Source organism: Triticum urartu, chromosome 7 (genome assembly GCF_003073215.2).
Source record: "Triticum urartu cultivar G1812 chromosome 7, Tu2.1, whole genome shotgun sequence".
In the NCBI taxonomy this organism is placed as follows: Eukaryota; Viridiplantae; Streptophyta; class Magnoliopsida; order Poales; family Poaceae; genus Triticum; species Triticum urartu.
The window spans coordinates 709,641,246-709,653,408 of NC_053028.1; the positions used below are offsets into that span (position 1 = coordinate 709,641,246).

Consider the following 12,163-nt stretch of genomic DNA (forward strand, 5'->3'; position numbering starts at 1 on the left):
CAAAATGTTATATCCAACGAATGAGAATAAAACATTCACTAACCCTTCTACGAGCCGTCTACTGGACTCTATCATGTTTCTTCCTACAGTTCCTGAGTCAACACCTCATTATATTTCCTTCCTCCAACAGCATTGACCAAGTTCAACTGATCTGCCGAACCAGATCCTCCACTGAAAACTGAAAAGGGAAAACAACTTCAGAACCAAAATGAGGAGTTTGCTAAAATAGACCTCCAAAACCATTTTTGTGGAGCTATCCTTTATCTTAATAATAAGCGTGCAACTACTCCTTTCACTTTTGATCTATCAAAGTTTCTAACAGGATCTTGATAGCCGAAGTGAATATTTCCTAGCACATCAGAAAGTGAGCAAAGGGTAGATGAAAAGTAGTTGCTAAATACGTCCATGCTTCCAAAAAATTGTTACTCATGGATAGAAACAAGCTAAATGAAATGCTCACTCATTCAGATAAATAAGAAATCTGCATTCCATGTAGGCACATACAAATAAGAATCTGCACAAACACCATATAGGCATAAGAAAATAAGAGCAGGTGCTAGGTAGCTTCGTTTTTCCTGCACGAGACACATCAGTGAGAGTGAAGTTGCACAATGAGATACCTTGGATAAGCCATAAGTGGAGTTGGTCCACAAGTCGAAGAAGCAAGCGGGGTCGTCATCCGAGTCGGGGTCCTCCTCCCAGGGCTTCTTTGCAGTCCGCTGTCGCCTGGCTAGGCCTGGGCCACGACAGAGTTGGGGCAGCAGACCCAAAACTTAAAAAGATCCTAACACTTCCAATTTTCTAGATGAAATGAAGAAACATTGACTGATTAAAATCCTATTCTGAAAATTCCTAGCTTGTTATCAGAACAAGATATCATAACATCCTGGGTGCTGCCAATAATAACCGAGGAAACTGAAAAAGAGCATGAGGATAATTTATAATCACCTGAACTGACCACAATATCAGTGCTACATTCCAGCAAGAAAATGGAAGGCAGCCCTATCACTTCCCAGGTTGATTGTGCAGAACATCACAAGTAATCTGTAGTCTTATAAAATGATTAATTGAATGGATCTCCCATATACCATACCAAATGGTTGAGAAATGCCTAAAACCAGGAGAGAAGAGAGAGAGAGAGAGAGAGAGAGAGAGAGAGAGAGGGAGGGAGGGAGGGAGAGGAGGAGGGCAAGAGCCAGGGGCGAGGAGCACCTGCATCATATGTCGTGGCTGCAGAGGGTCGGCCTCCGTCGGCTTCTTCCAGCTAGGCGAGGATGCGGCTGACAAGGAGTGGCAGCCAAGAAGAGCGATGCAGGAGTCGACGAGGACGACAAGGGATATGGCAGCAGCGCGAGGAAGAAGAAGAGGCCGGCGGGGAAGGCCTCACCAGGCCCGCCCACGAATCATCTTCCTCCCTCCCCCCCTCATGTGGCCATGAGCTCACCCTCCCCTTCCCTATCCTCCCATGTCCGAGCCGGCGGCAGGTGGCCGCCTCCGTCCTCCTGCTTCAAATCTGAGGCGGACGGGGCAACTGCGGCGACCTGGCTGTAACTCCTCTGTGACATGAGGCAACGGCCAATGAGGGGAGACACAGAAGAGGAGGGGACCGACGGCATGGGGAAGAGGGGCTTGCTGAAGGAGCGGGGACGAGGACGAAGGAAGGGGGAGGCGGCGGCCAGAAGGACGAGGGGCGCGGCCTCGCGGGGCTCGAGGACGGGAGGGGGGATTGGGCTAGGTTTTCACCGCGCCAATGATTGTGCACCATGCAGCCCAAAAGAAACCCACCAACTGTTTCTTTGGCCCCACAGATGAATGGCCCCAGTAGTCATCCACTGCCAGATGAAGCACATGCGTGAACAAGGACCAATGGCTGACCAATCGACAGCAGGGTCAAAACATAAACAGTAATTTGATCGAGCGGCCCAAAATCACTAGCGTTCGCAGGTGCCTCAGCTATGCGGGTTGCATAGCAAGGTTTATATGTTCAATGTGCCCCCCCCCCCCCCCACCTCTTCTCTACCCACACGTTTGGTACTAGGGAAGAAATAATACTAAATATTTGATGCATTACTTACTCCATAGTCAATTATTTTGCTGATTTTGCTTACATGGCTATTTTTGTGTGTCCGATCATTATTCGTTTGTATTTTTTTCTGGCAAAGTTTCATGAAACAAAATCATATGTGTCATTTCTTCACCATGCTAGTTTCTCCACATTTTTGTTCTTTGAATAAAGAATTCGTGCATAGGATCCACCATTTCAGACCACGAATAGACATTCAAGGCATTTTTACACAGCCCCGTAACAAAACAAAATTTTCATCCATTTCTTTCCCTTATGCTTGAGGGTACGGTAACCAACGGTGAATAAAGACTGAATATAATATAAGAAAAAGGTCGCCAGACGACTTTTAGTCAAAAGAGCATTCGAATCTACCTCTTTTCAATGTTCACTTTAGAATTAGAAAAGTGCCTGGAACCATAACGTTTTTCCTTTGGGAGCAAAGCACACAGCCAAAAGAGCTAAAGCATGTCTCATCCTTGTACACATACTGTGGTTGGTATCTAATTAGACGTTTAATTACTGTTACTAATTTCTTTTACTACTGATTAGTACCACTCAGCAAAACAGTGTCACTAAAAACAACGAGGCCAACCCGAACTAGACTAGCCTGTTGGCATTTTTTATAAAAGAAAACTCTATGAGCACTAAGCGTCCAAACCAAGACTTGAACTCTAATGGGCTGGCTGCGAACCCCCGCGCCTTGCCAATTGAGCTAAGCTCTGTTCTCAAATAGTGTCACTAGATTCTTCTTCTAGTGTTTGCTTTCCATGATTCTACTACTGTTCCAAAGCAGAAGGATAATAATAATACATACAAAGTTGCCACGCGTGGAGGGACAAATATCCTAGAGTGGCATGCATGGACCCGTACTAGCGCTCGCCACCACCATGTGGGCCCGGTGCTACCTGTCCAGGGGCCGCCGCTCCTTCCACCACCGGCGGCCTTCCACGCTATAAAACTTGACGCGCGCGCAGCGCAGCGCATCGCACGCACGGTCAGAATTCAGACACACACAACCGCTCCAGCCGAAGCTCCTAGCCGCCAGCAACGCCATGCGTTCTTCGGCAACCCTCCTGCACCGCAGCATGGCCGTCACAGCCGGCCCCGGCGAACCATCTTCGTCGCCTTCCTCGCTGCCGCCGCCTCATCCGGAGCAGCAGCAGACGGGGCCAGTGACGCCGGTCGACTCGGACATGGCTATCATCTTGGCGTCTCTGCTCTGCGCTCTCGTCTGCGTCCTCGGCCTCGCCCTTGTCTCCCGATGCGCATGCCGACGCCGACGCTCCAACTCCACTTCCTCCTCCAACCCACCCCCGAAGGGCCTCAAGAAGAAGGCCATCGACGCGCTCCCCAGGGTCTCCTTCGCCGCGGCCGGCGCACAGTCATCATCATCATCAGTGGCGGCATGCTCGTCGCCGTTGGAATGCGCGATATGCCTCGCGGAGTTCACCGACGGAGAGAGTGTGCGCGTGCTCCCGCACTGCGGCCACAACTTCCACGTGGCCTGCGTCGACGCCTGGCTCCGCACGTGCGCCACATGCCCCTCCTGCCGCACCCCCATCGTCGCCACACCAGCTCAGCAGCTGGTGGCGCCAACGATGGTTGTGGTGGTGGTTGCGGGAGGTGCTGCGAGGTGGCAGCGCCGGCTGGTGGTGGGGATAGCACGTTCTTGCTGTAGCTTTGATCCTACACATTTTCGATTGTTTCTGTTAGTTACTCCTACTTTTTAGGCAAAAAAGTCCGTACTGTTATTGCACCTTCAGTACACTCGTCCACCTTTCTTTTTTATCTACCAGGTGATTGTCAATCCAATGTATTTTGTCACATAAGCCGCCTCCTCAACAGTTTTTTCATAAGTCGCCTCCCTCATTCATTGGGGTTTCTGAACTAGTTATGGGATTAGTAATCTAGAAGTCTCAACAAATTTTAGAAAACGGCTTATTTTTTAGGATGGGAAGAGGCAGCTTGTTTTTTAAGCCGCCTAAAAGAACTGGCCCTCAAGTGGAATCAATTCGCCATTGATTGAAGCACAACATGATAGGGGCTCAAGTGATGGAGATGGAGCGCGGGTGAAAGACAATTCATCATCAGCGTACCTTGGTCGCCATTCAAGTTTATTTGATCGCTGGTATGAAGTTTTTGTGAACCACAAAGTCCTATATCTTACGGATGTGCTAAAACTCAGTCGACTGAATTTTTGCGAAGTCTCAGTCGAGTCCATCGTCAGATTCGCGCTTTAACTTCTGTCTTTTGTACGTTCGAGTCGCTCGCACAAGTCGCTGGAACATGTATTGTCGTTTCTACCTGGGCTTTGTTCTTTTCTTTCTTTTTCTTCACTCTGGGCCTTAGGTACGTGTTGGTCTGTGCTTTATTTCAACTTGTCTAGCGAATCTCACTGTTTAAACGTGTTCGGCTTGTGGACTTTTTTTCTTTTCCTTTTCCTTTTTCATTTCTGTTCCATATGGCCTGAGCTGTTTCTTTCTATTGCCAAAAAGCTGATTTTTATTTTCACATTTTCTTGTTTCTTTTCTATTTACTTGTGTGTTGTATTTTTTGTTTGTCTTTTATCTTTTGAAACCTTTTTACTTTCTAATAGTGTGACTCTTGCTAGCTTTCTTTTTCATGATTCGCTAATTCTCACTCGAATATGAATTAGTTGGGTCTCAGTCAATTCGGTAGCCATAAGACCTTGACGCAAAGATTCGTGCAGGGTATCATTTTTCATGTTTGTTAAAGTTGACGCGCGGACATGCCGTATGCAATGGATGGTAGACTTTTTTTTTTTCCGTGAGAGAGTAATCAATACGACAAGCCTCTCTCGTGGCCTATGCTCTTTTATCTTTCTTTTCTATTTGCGGCGTTGGAGTTACGAGGGATGCACACAGATCTTTTGCTCTTGTACGAGCGGTCAGTGTTTACTGAAGCATCTGAAATTGGTATTGTTTTTTTCATCTTTTTTGTTTTTCTTGCCTCACGTTTCTATTTTTATTTTAATCATTTTTCCTGGTTTTTAGTTTCTACTGCTTGTTTTATTTTCCCTCTCTTTTTAGGAAATACAGCATAATAGTATATCAATTATTTTATTTATTACGCATTACCCTTTTTGTTCAAATAATAATGTTTTTTCATTTTTGTCTTTCTGTCGCATCATTTTATTCTTTCTATTTTTCTACTTCTTTTTAAGTTATAATTGTAATTATTCTTCTTGATTAAAGCATTGCTTACCAAGTTTTAGGTGTGGAAGAAGTATGAAAGTAGTGGATCATGGTATTCCTCCACCTTTTCCCTCTCTTCCTCCGGATGTGGTTTTTCTCATGTCAAACCGGGGGGGGGGGGGGGGGGGATGTGATACGTACCCCATGTTTGTCACTAGGTGCGAAACTATGAGTGCCGGCTTCAAGTGTAACTTCTGGTGTTTTGTTGGGGGATTAGAAGTGGCGAGTTGTATCTCTGCCACTAGGTGTGCAACTGCAATCGCATGTGTGTCTGTGGGTGGGGGTGGGGGTGCGCAATTGCATGTCTGCCACAAGGCACAAACTGCAACCGTCGCCCTCGAATGCAACTGCATGCCTTCAAGGCGACATCAACTTAGTTGTGTTTTGTGGGGAGGGTTAGCCGCATGTCTTCCAATAGGCATGCAACTGCATGTGCCACCTTCGACCAGAACTAAAACTTGGTTTTGTATGTGAGTGGCGGGAGGGGGAGGCAGTTGCATGTGTACACTAGGCATGCAACTGCAAGTGTAGCGCCCTTACCGCAACTGTAGTTGCATGTGTACACTAGACATGCAACTGCAAGTATCAGCCCCAGCTGCAACTGCATGTCATCCAGCACGGCTGCAACTGAACTTTGTTTTGTTGGGGAGCTGTGGGAGAGAGGGGGAGCAGTTGCATATGTACACCAGACATGCAACTCCAAGTGTCGGGCCCCGGCTGCAATTGCATGTCTTCCATCATGACTGCAACTGAACTTTGTTTTGTTGGAAGGCGCCGGGAGGGGGAGTAGTTGCACATGTACACTAGGCATGCAATTGCAAGTGTCGCCCCCACTGCAGCTACATGTCTTCCATCACGCCCACAATTAAACTTGTTTTTGTCGGAGGATGGTGGGAGAGGGACTGGGGCAGTTGCACGCGTGCACTTGGCATGCAACTGCAAGTGTCGCGCCAGACTGCAATTGCATGCCTTCCATCACGACCGCAACTGGACATCATTTTGTTAGAAGACAGTGGGAGACGACGGGGGCAGTTGCACATGTACACTAGGCATGCAATAGCAAGTGTGCCCCCTAACTGCAATTGCATGTCTTTCATCACACCCGCAACTAAGATTTGTTTTCTTAGATGGAGGTAGGAGTGGGAGCAATTGCATGTCTGGCACTAGACATGCAACTATAAGTGTAGCCCTCAACTACAAATGCATGCCCCCCTAAACAAATGCTACTGGCCTTTTGTTTTGTCTGATGGGGGCATGAAAGAGGGGAGTTGCATGTTTGTCACTAGGCATGCAACTACACGTGTAGCGCATCGACTGCAACTGCATGTCCCCTAATGCGGATGCAACTAGGCTTTGTTTTGTAAAATGGAGGCATGAGATGGGGTAGTTGCAAGTGTATGTTAGACATGCAACTATAATTGTGACGCCTAGCTGCAGCTGCATGTCTACCCACCCAACTGCAACTCACCTTTGTTTGCCGAGGGGCGGTGCAGAAGGGGGCAGTTTCATGTCTGGTACTAGCATGCAACCGCAAGTATCACCACCAATTACAATTGCATGCCTACCCATCCGACTAAAGCGACCTTTGTTTTATTGAAGGGCAGTGAGAGATGGGGGAGAGATGCATGTCTCACACTAGGCATGCAACCGTAGTTATGGCCCTCGATTGCAGCTGCATGTATGGCAACTAGTATTAGAGATACATTAATTATTTTGTATTTCTGTGTGAGTCTTTCCGCATTAGGAATTGGATGTCTTCCATCACGCCTATGTTTGCCACTAGGCATACAATCGCAAGTGTTGCCTGTACTGCAAATTGGTGGTGTTTTACGGGGGTGCTGCCACTAGGAGGGGGCCAACCATCGTATCATTGTCTTATTTTTTTTCATGATTTACATTTAATACATTTTTTTGTAAATACATGGTGAACATTTCCGTAGAACACATGATAATTATTTTATTTAAATACGTGATGGACACTTCTATATTATGCGGTAAAAATCAGATAAATGCGTGATGAACATTTCATAATTACAATGAACATTTTTATGAATACACGATCAATATTTTTGTATAAATACAAGATGATACAAATATAGGATGACCATTTAAATACATGAAAACACAAACAATTTTAATTTCACACTATAGATTGCTTCTCATTTTAAAAATAATTTTCATAGTTTTCTTTTGGATCTATGAAAAAAGCTGAAACATGACATGAGCTGGCAGAACAAACACTAATGGCGTATGTAAGGCAACTGTTTTGCTGGCTGTAAGAAGCACATGCACAGTACACCTTTTCTGTGGCATGGAACTATTTTATATATTTTAATTTTTGTAGCAAATATATCTTTTACTACTGTATTTTGCTGTTGTAGAAAAGACAAAAGGCCCAAGTAAGGGAGCAAGCCCGACAAAAAGAGGACACAAGCTAAGAAACATAACCCAACAGGAGCAGACCCAGCCCAAATAGAAAACCAGCCACGCACCTAAAACAGAAAGACAAACGATGTAGTACTACATACGTGAGGATCAGTCGTAACATCTGATTGTATACGTGCTTACGTCCGTCGACTGAGACTTCATCAAGTCTTAGTCGACTGAAACGTAGACAAACCTTATATCTTATATTTATTAATTGGAGGCATCATTCAATATCTCTCATTAATCCACATCATCAAAATTAATTACATCTTTAGATTGTAGAATTTACGTTCAGGATGAAAAGAAAACTTGTGTAACGTAGATGGTCCCATACCACAAAAAAGAGCCATGTGACACATCCAATGTTAGTAGTATACAAAACAAATAAAGCCTCCAAATAAAAAAGGACTGCCGCACGTAAAAAGAAAGGAAAGCCTCTCCATAAATGTCCGACATAAAAAGGAAAGTAAATCCAAACGACACGCTGATTACGCGCACCTTTAAAGTTCTCATATGTTCACGAAAATAAAAAAAAGGACAGCCTCACGTCCAAAAACAGGAAATCTTCCATCTGCCCACACCATTCAAGTTCTCTCCATGCAGAAAATGTACAGTATAAAAAACAGAACCAAATCTACACGGCCCAGCTGATTACCCGCATCAAAATAAAAAAATAATGGACCGTCTCATTTATAAAAATGAAAGCCTCTCCATAAAAAATCCAACGTATAAAAGGGGAAGAAATTTAAACGACCCGCTGATTACGTGCAGCTTTTAACGTTCTTAAAATAAAAAAGGATATCCTCCCGAAAAAAAGGAAAGCTACCATCTTTCCCGCACATTTAATGTTCTCTCCGTAAAAAACTGAAACAAGTCCAAGTGACAAGGTTGACCCGCGTCCAAAACAATAAAGGACCGGTCTAGCGAGCGGCCGGCTGCTCGCTACACTTTGCGAGTGGCCGGCCTAAAATTGCAAGTTTTGCTTCTTAATAATCTATAAATAACAATTACCTAGTGTGTGTTTTTTTGTCAGTTAATGCATGTTTTTGTTAGCATTAAATGCGTACAACAAATACGTACAGACTAGTCTGTGAAACACATTTATTTTCGCCTCTTAAATCTTTAAAAAGTCATATCTTTTAAACCACATGTTGGAATTCAGATCCGTTTTCACCTTTGGATTCATCGTGACGAGATCTTCGAAATTAGATCACGCATGGGTCTGTTTCAACGAATTTTTTTATTGCCAACTTTGGTGCTATATGGTGTAACTAAAGTACTGCATTATGCAACTAGAATATATTGCCGCGCCAACCGAGTATATGTGTGTGTAACTAGTCCTGCCAACTAAATATCAATGCGTGTGCAACTAGTGTCTTGCCAACTAAATATCAATGTGTGTGCAACTAGACTATATTACAAGCCAACTAATCATATGTGTGTGTAACTAGTCTTCCTGCCAACTAAACATCAATGTATGTGCAACTAGACTATGTTACAAGCCAACTGAACATCAATGTGTGTGTAACTAGACTACATTACAAGCTATGACAATTCATATGCGACTATGCGGACCAGATTATGCAACTCCGTGGCCATGCATGTGCCAACTAGGACTACTATGTGTGCAACTACAACTACTGTGGATGCAGCTCCAAAAAACTGGGTTTGAAAAAAAATGCACCATGCAGTACTAAACTTGCACAAAGTAGTACTGAAGTTGCACAATATAGCGCCAAAGTTGGCATCAAAAAAATTTCGTCGAAACATACTCATGGGTCATCTAGTTTCAAAGATCTCGTCGCAAAGAATTCAACAGTGAAGACGGATCTGAATTCCAACGCGCGGTTTGAAAGATATAGCTTTTTAAAAATTCGGAAAACCAAAATAATTGTACGTGAAGCTGTTTCTTTCAAATTGGACTAACCACTGTGAACACATTAAATACTGATAACAGCATGCACTAACAGACAAAAATACAACTCATGCATGGCAAGAAAGCCCGGCCGCTCGTTCTCTCCAATTAGCGCGCGGCCACTTTTTAAATTTTGGACACAATAAATCATCCGTTCCCTCAATCGAATAGTAAAAAGGAAAGTCCCACGTCCAGAAAAAAGGGAAAGCCTCCATCCATAAAAGTAAAAAAAAAAAGAAATAAATCCACATGACCCTGCTGATTGCTCATAAAAGCTTCCATCAATAAAATATTCTGCGTATTCAAAAAACAATATTTTGCCAATCAAAATCACAATGGACTCCTCTACATGGTGGCCGGCTCCTGCTGGCTAATCATGAAGTGATGGCGTGTACCGATTGGCTTGAGGAGCTCCTCCTGTTTGCCGCTAGAGGCTAAATCAGTTCTTGCATTGATTATTTACTTTGAATGGCATGCTTGCGATTGATGAATTAGACCAATTCACATGATATTCATCGCATGGTGTGGATTGCTAATAAGAATTACCTGCGTAATTACTACGGTATGTCTATGCATGTTTTTGTTTTGGCCCTATCAGTAATAAAAAATTATACCCATTAACACATCTTCAAAACTCCGTAATTACTACAGTAACCAAAAAAAATCTTGATATATCATTCGCCATGAAGATCTCATATAAACACATGATTGTAGGAATAGAAAGTATTAAGAAAACATGCACAATCATAAAATAAATTCTTTAAGATTTTTTGGGTATGCACAACTTAAATCCGAATAATCTATCACACAGTTCCCCTACTATATGTTATTCATAGAAGAAATTTTGTAAGAATATATAGGTTAAGACCACAACTTAAAATCTGAATAATGTATGGCTCATAATGGTATGAGAAAATAGAATCTCTTACATGTATTTTTTGCTACAGTTTCACATATGTTGATAGAAAACCATTTATGTCCATTGTTTCATCGTTTTATATAGAGACAAATTCTTTAATAATCAAATAAAACTAGGTGCAATCCAATGTTCCCGAGGGAAGACTTCTGCTTAAATGTTGTACACATATAAAATGTAATCCCTGATGTGGTTTTAAGATAAGATTCGATCCTAATTCTGAGGCAAAAACAAAGATTTATGTTTTTCAGGTAGCGAATGGGTTTAAGTTTCAACAACAGGGAACTTGATTATATACCTATTGGAAACTTATATGTAACAAATACACGATACATGCAACAAGCATTAGTAGAAAAAGGTCTAATGTAAAACTCATTAGTCCCGGTTTGTAATTGAGCCGACACTAATATGATCATTAGTGCCGGTTCCAACGGCCAGGCGGGCGGCGCTCATTAGTACCGGTTCGTGGCGAACCTTTAGTACCGGTTCGTGCCATGAACCGGTACTAAAAAGGTGGTGGCCTTTAGTACGGGTTGGTGGCTCCAACCGGTACTAAAGGGGGGGGGGGTCTTTAGTACCGGTTGGAGCCACCAACCGGTACTAAAGGTGGTGCGCTGCCACCCGCAGTGCACAATGTTTAGTCCCACCTCGCTAGTTGAGAGGAGCTCGTACCGGTTTATAAGCCCCACCGCAGCTACCATGTCGAGCTCCTCTCTAAGTAGGCCTTTGTGGGCCTATTGCAAGTCTTCTGCCCTGTGGGGCCTACTGGGCCGTACGGGCCTACATCCTGGCCCAACTAGAGATTGGATTTCTAGTCGTATGCAGGCTGTGTCGGCCCAGTAGGCGGGCTGTTTTTGCTTTATTTCAAAAATAAAAATAAAAAAACACTTACCAACCGGGACTAAAGGTCCCCCAGACCATGGCGCGCCTCGTGCCACGTAGTTTCCCTTTAGCACCGGTTAGTGCTGAATCGGTACTAAAGGGGGGGGGGGGGGGGGGCTTTAGTGTCCACACTTTAGTGTCGGTTACCGAACCGGCACTAAAGGGCCTTACGAACCGGTGCTATTGCCCGGTTCTGCACTAGTGAAGTTCTGAATTCGTAAACATGTTGTCTACCAATATAATAATAACAATCAATTATAATATTTTTATATTATTATCCAACATTTGTAATAGGTACCCACTTTGTTGCATTTAATATAAGAAGTGCTAGCCCGTGCAGATGCATGGGTTGATGACTAGTGATGTATAGCCGATATGATTGGGTTTGTTGATCGAGAGCCAACTATCACGACACTTGTTGAAAATTAACAGCTGATCCTCTACTTTTGCCACACGACGCGGAGATGTACGCGGACTGTTTTTAATGATGACAAAAAGTGATGATTCTCTTCATATGCTTATTTGCATTTCTCTTGTGGCCCTACTGGTCTCGTCGAGGACTTGTGGGTCCGTCTCCGTCTGTAATACCTGCAGTACAATTTAGGTGACTGTTTTACTAGATCGTGGTTGATTTTGTGAGTTGTGTGACCTTGATTGATCCGTGTGACTTTTATTCCCCACAAGACAACCGGGACGTTGACGCCAAAACACTCATTGATCCATGGTGTTCCTCCTCAGTGCCG

General features: G+C 43.9%; 1 pseudogene; it reads left to right on the forward strand.

Moving 5' to 3' along the window:
- The first annotated feature begins 3,061 nt into the window (after positions 1-3,061).
- LOC125524300 lies at positions 3,062-4,197 on the forward strand (annotated as a pseudogene).
- Positions 4,198-12,163: the final 7,966 nt, after the last annotated feature.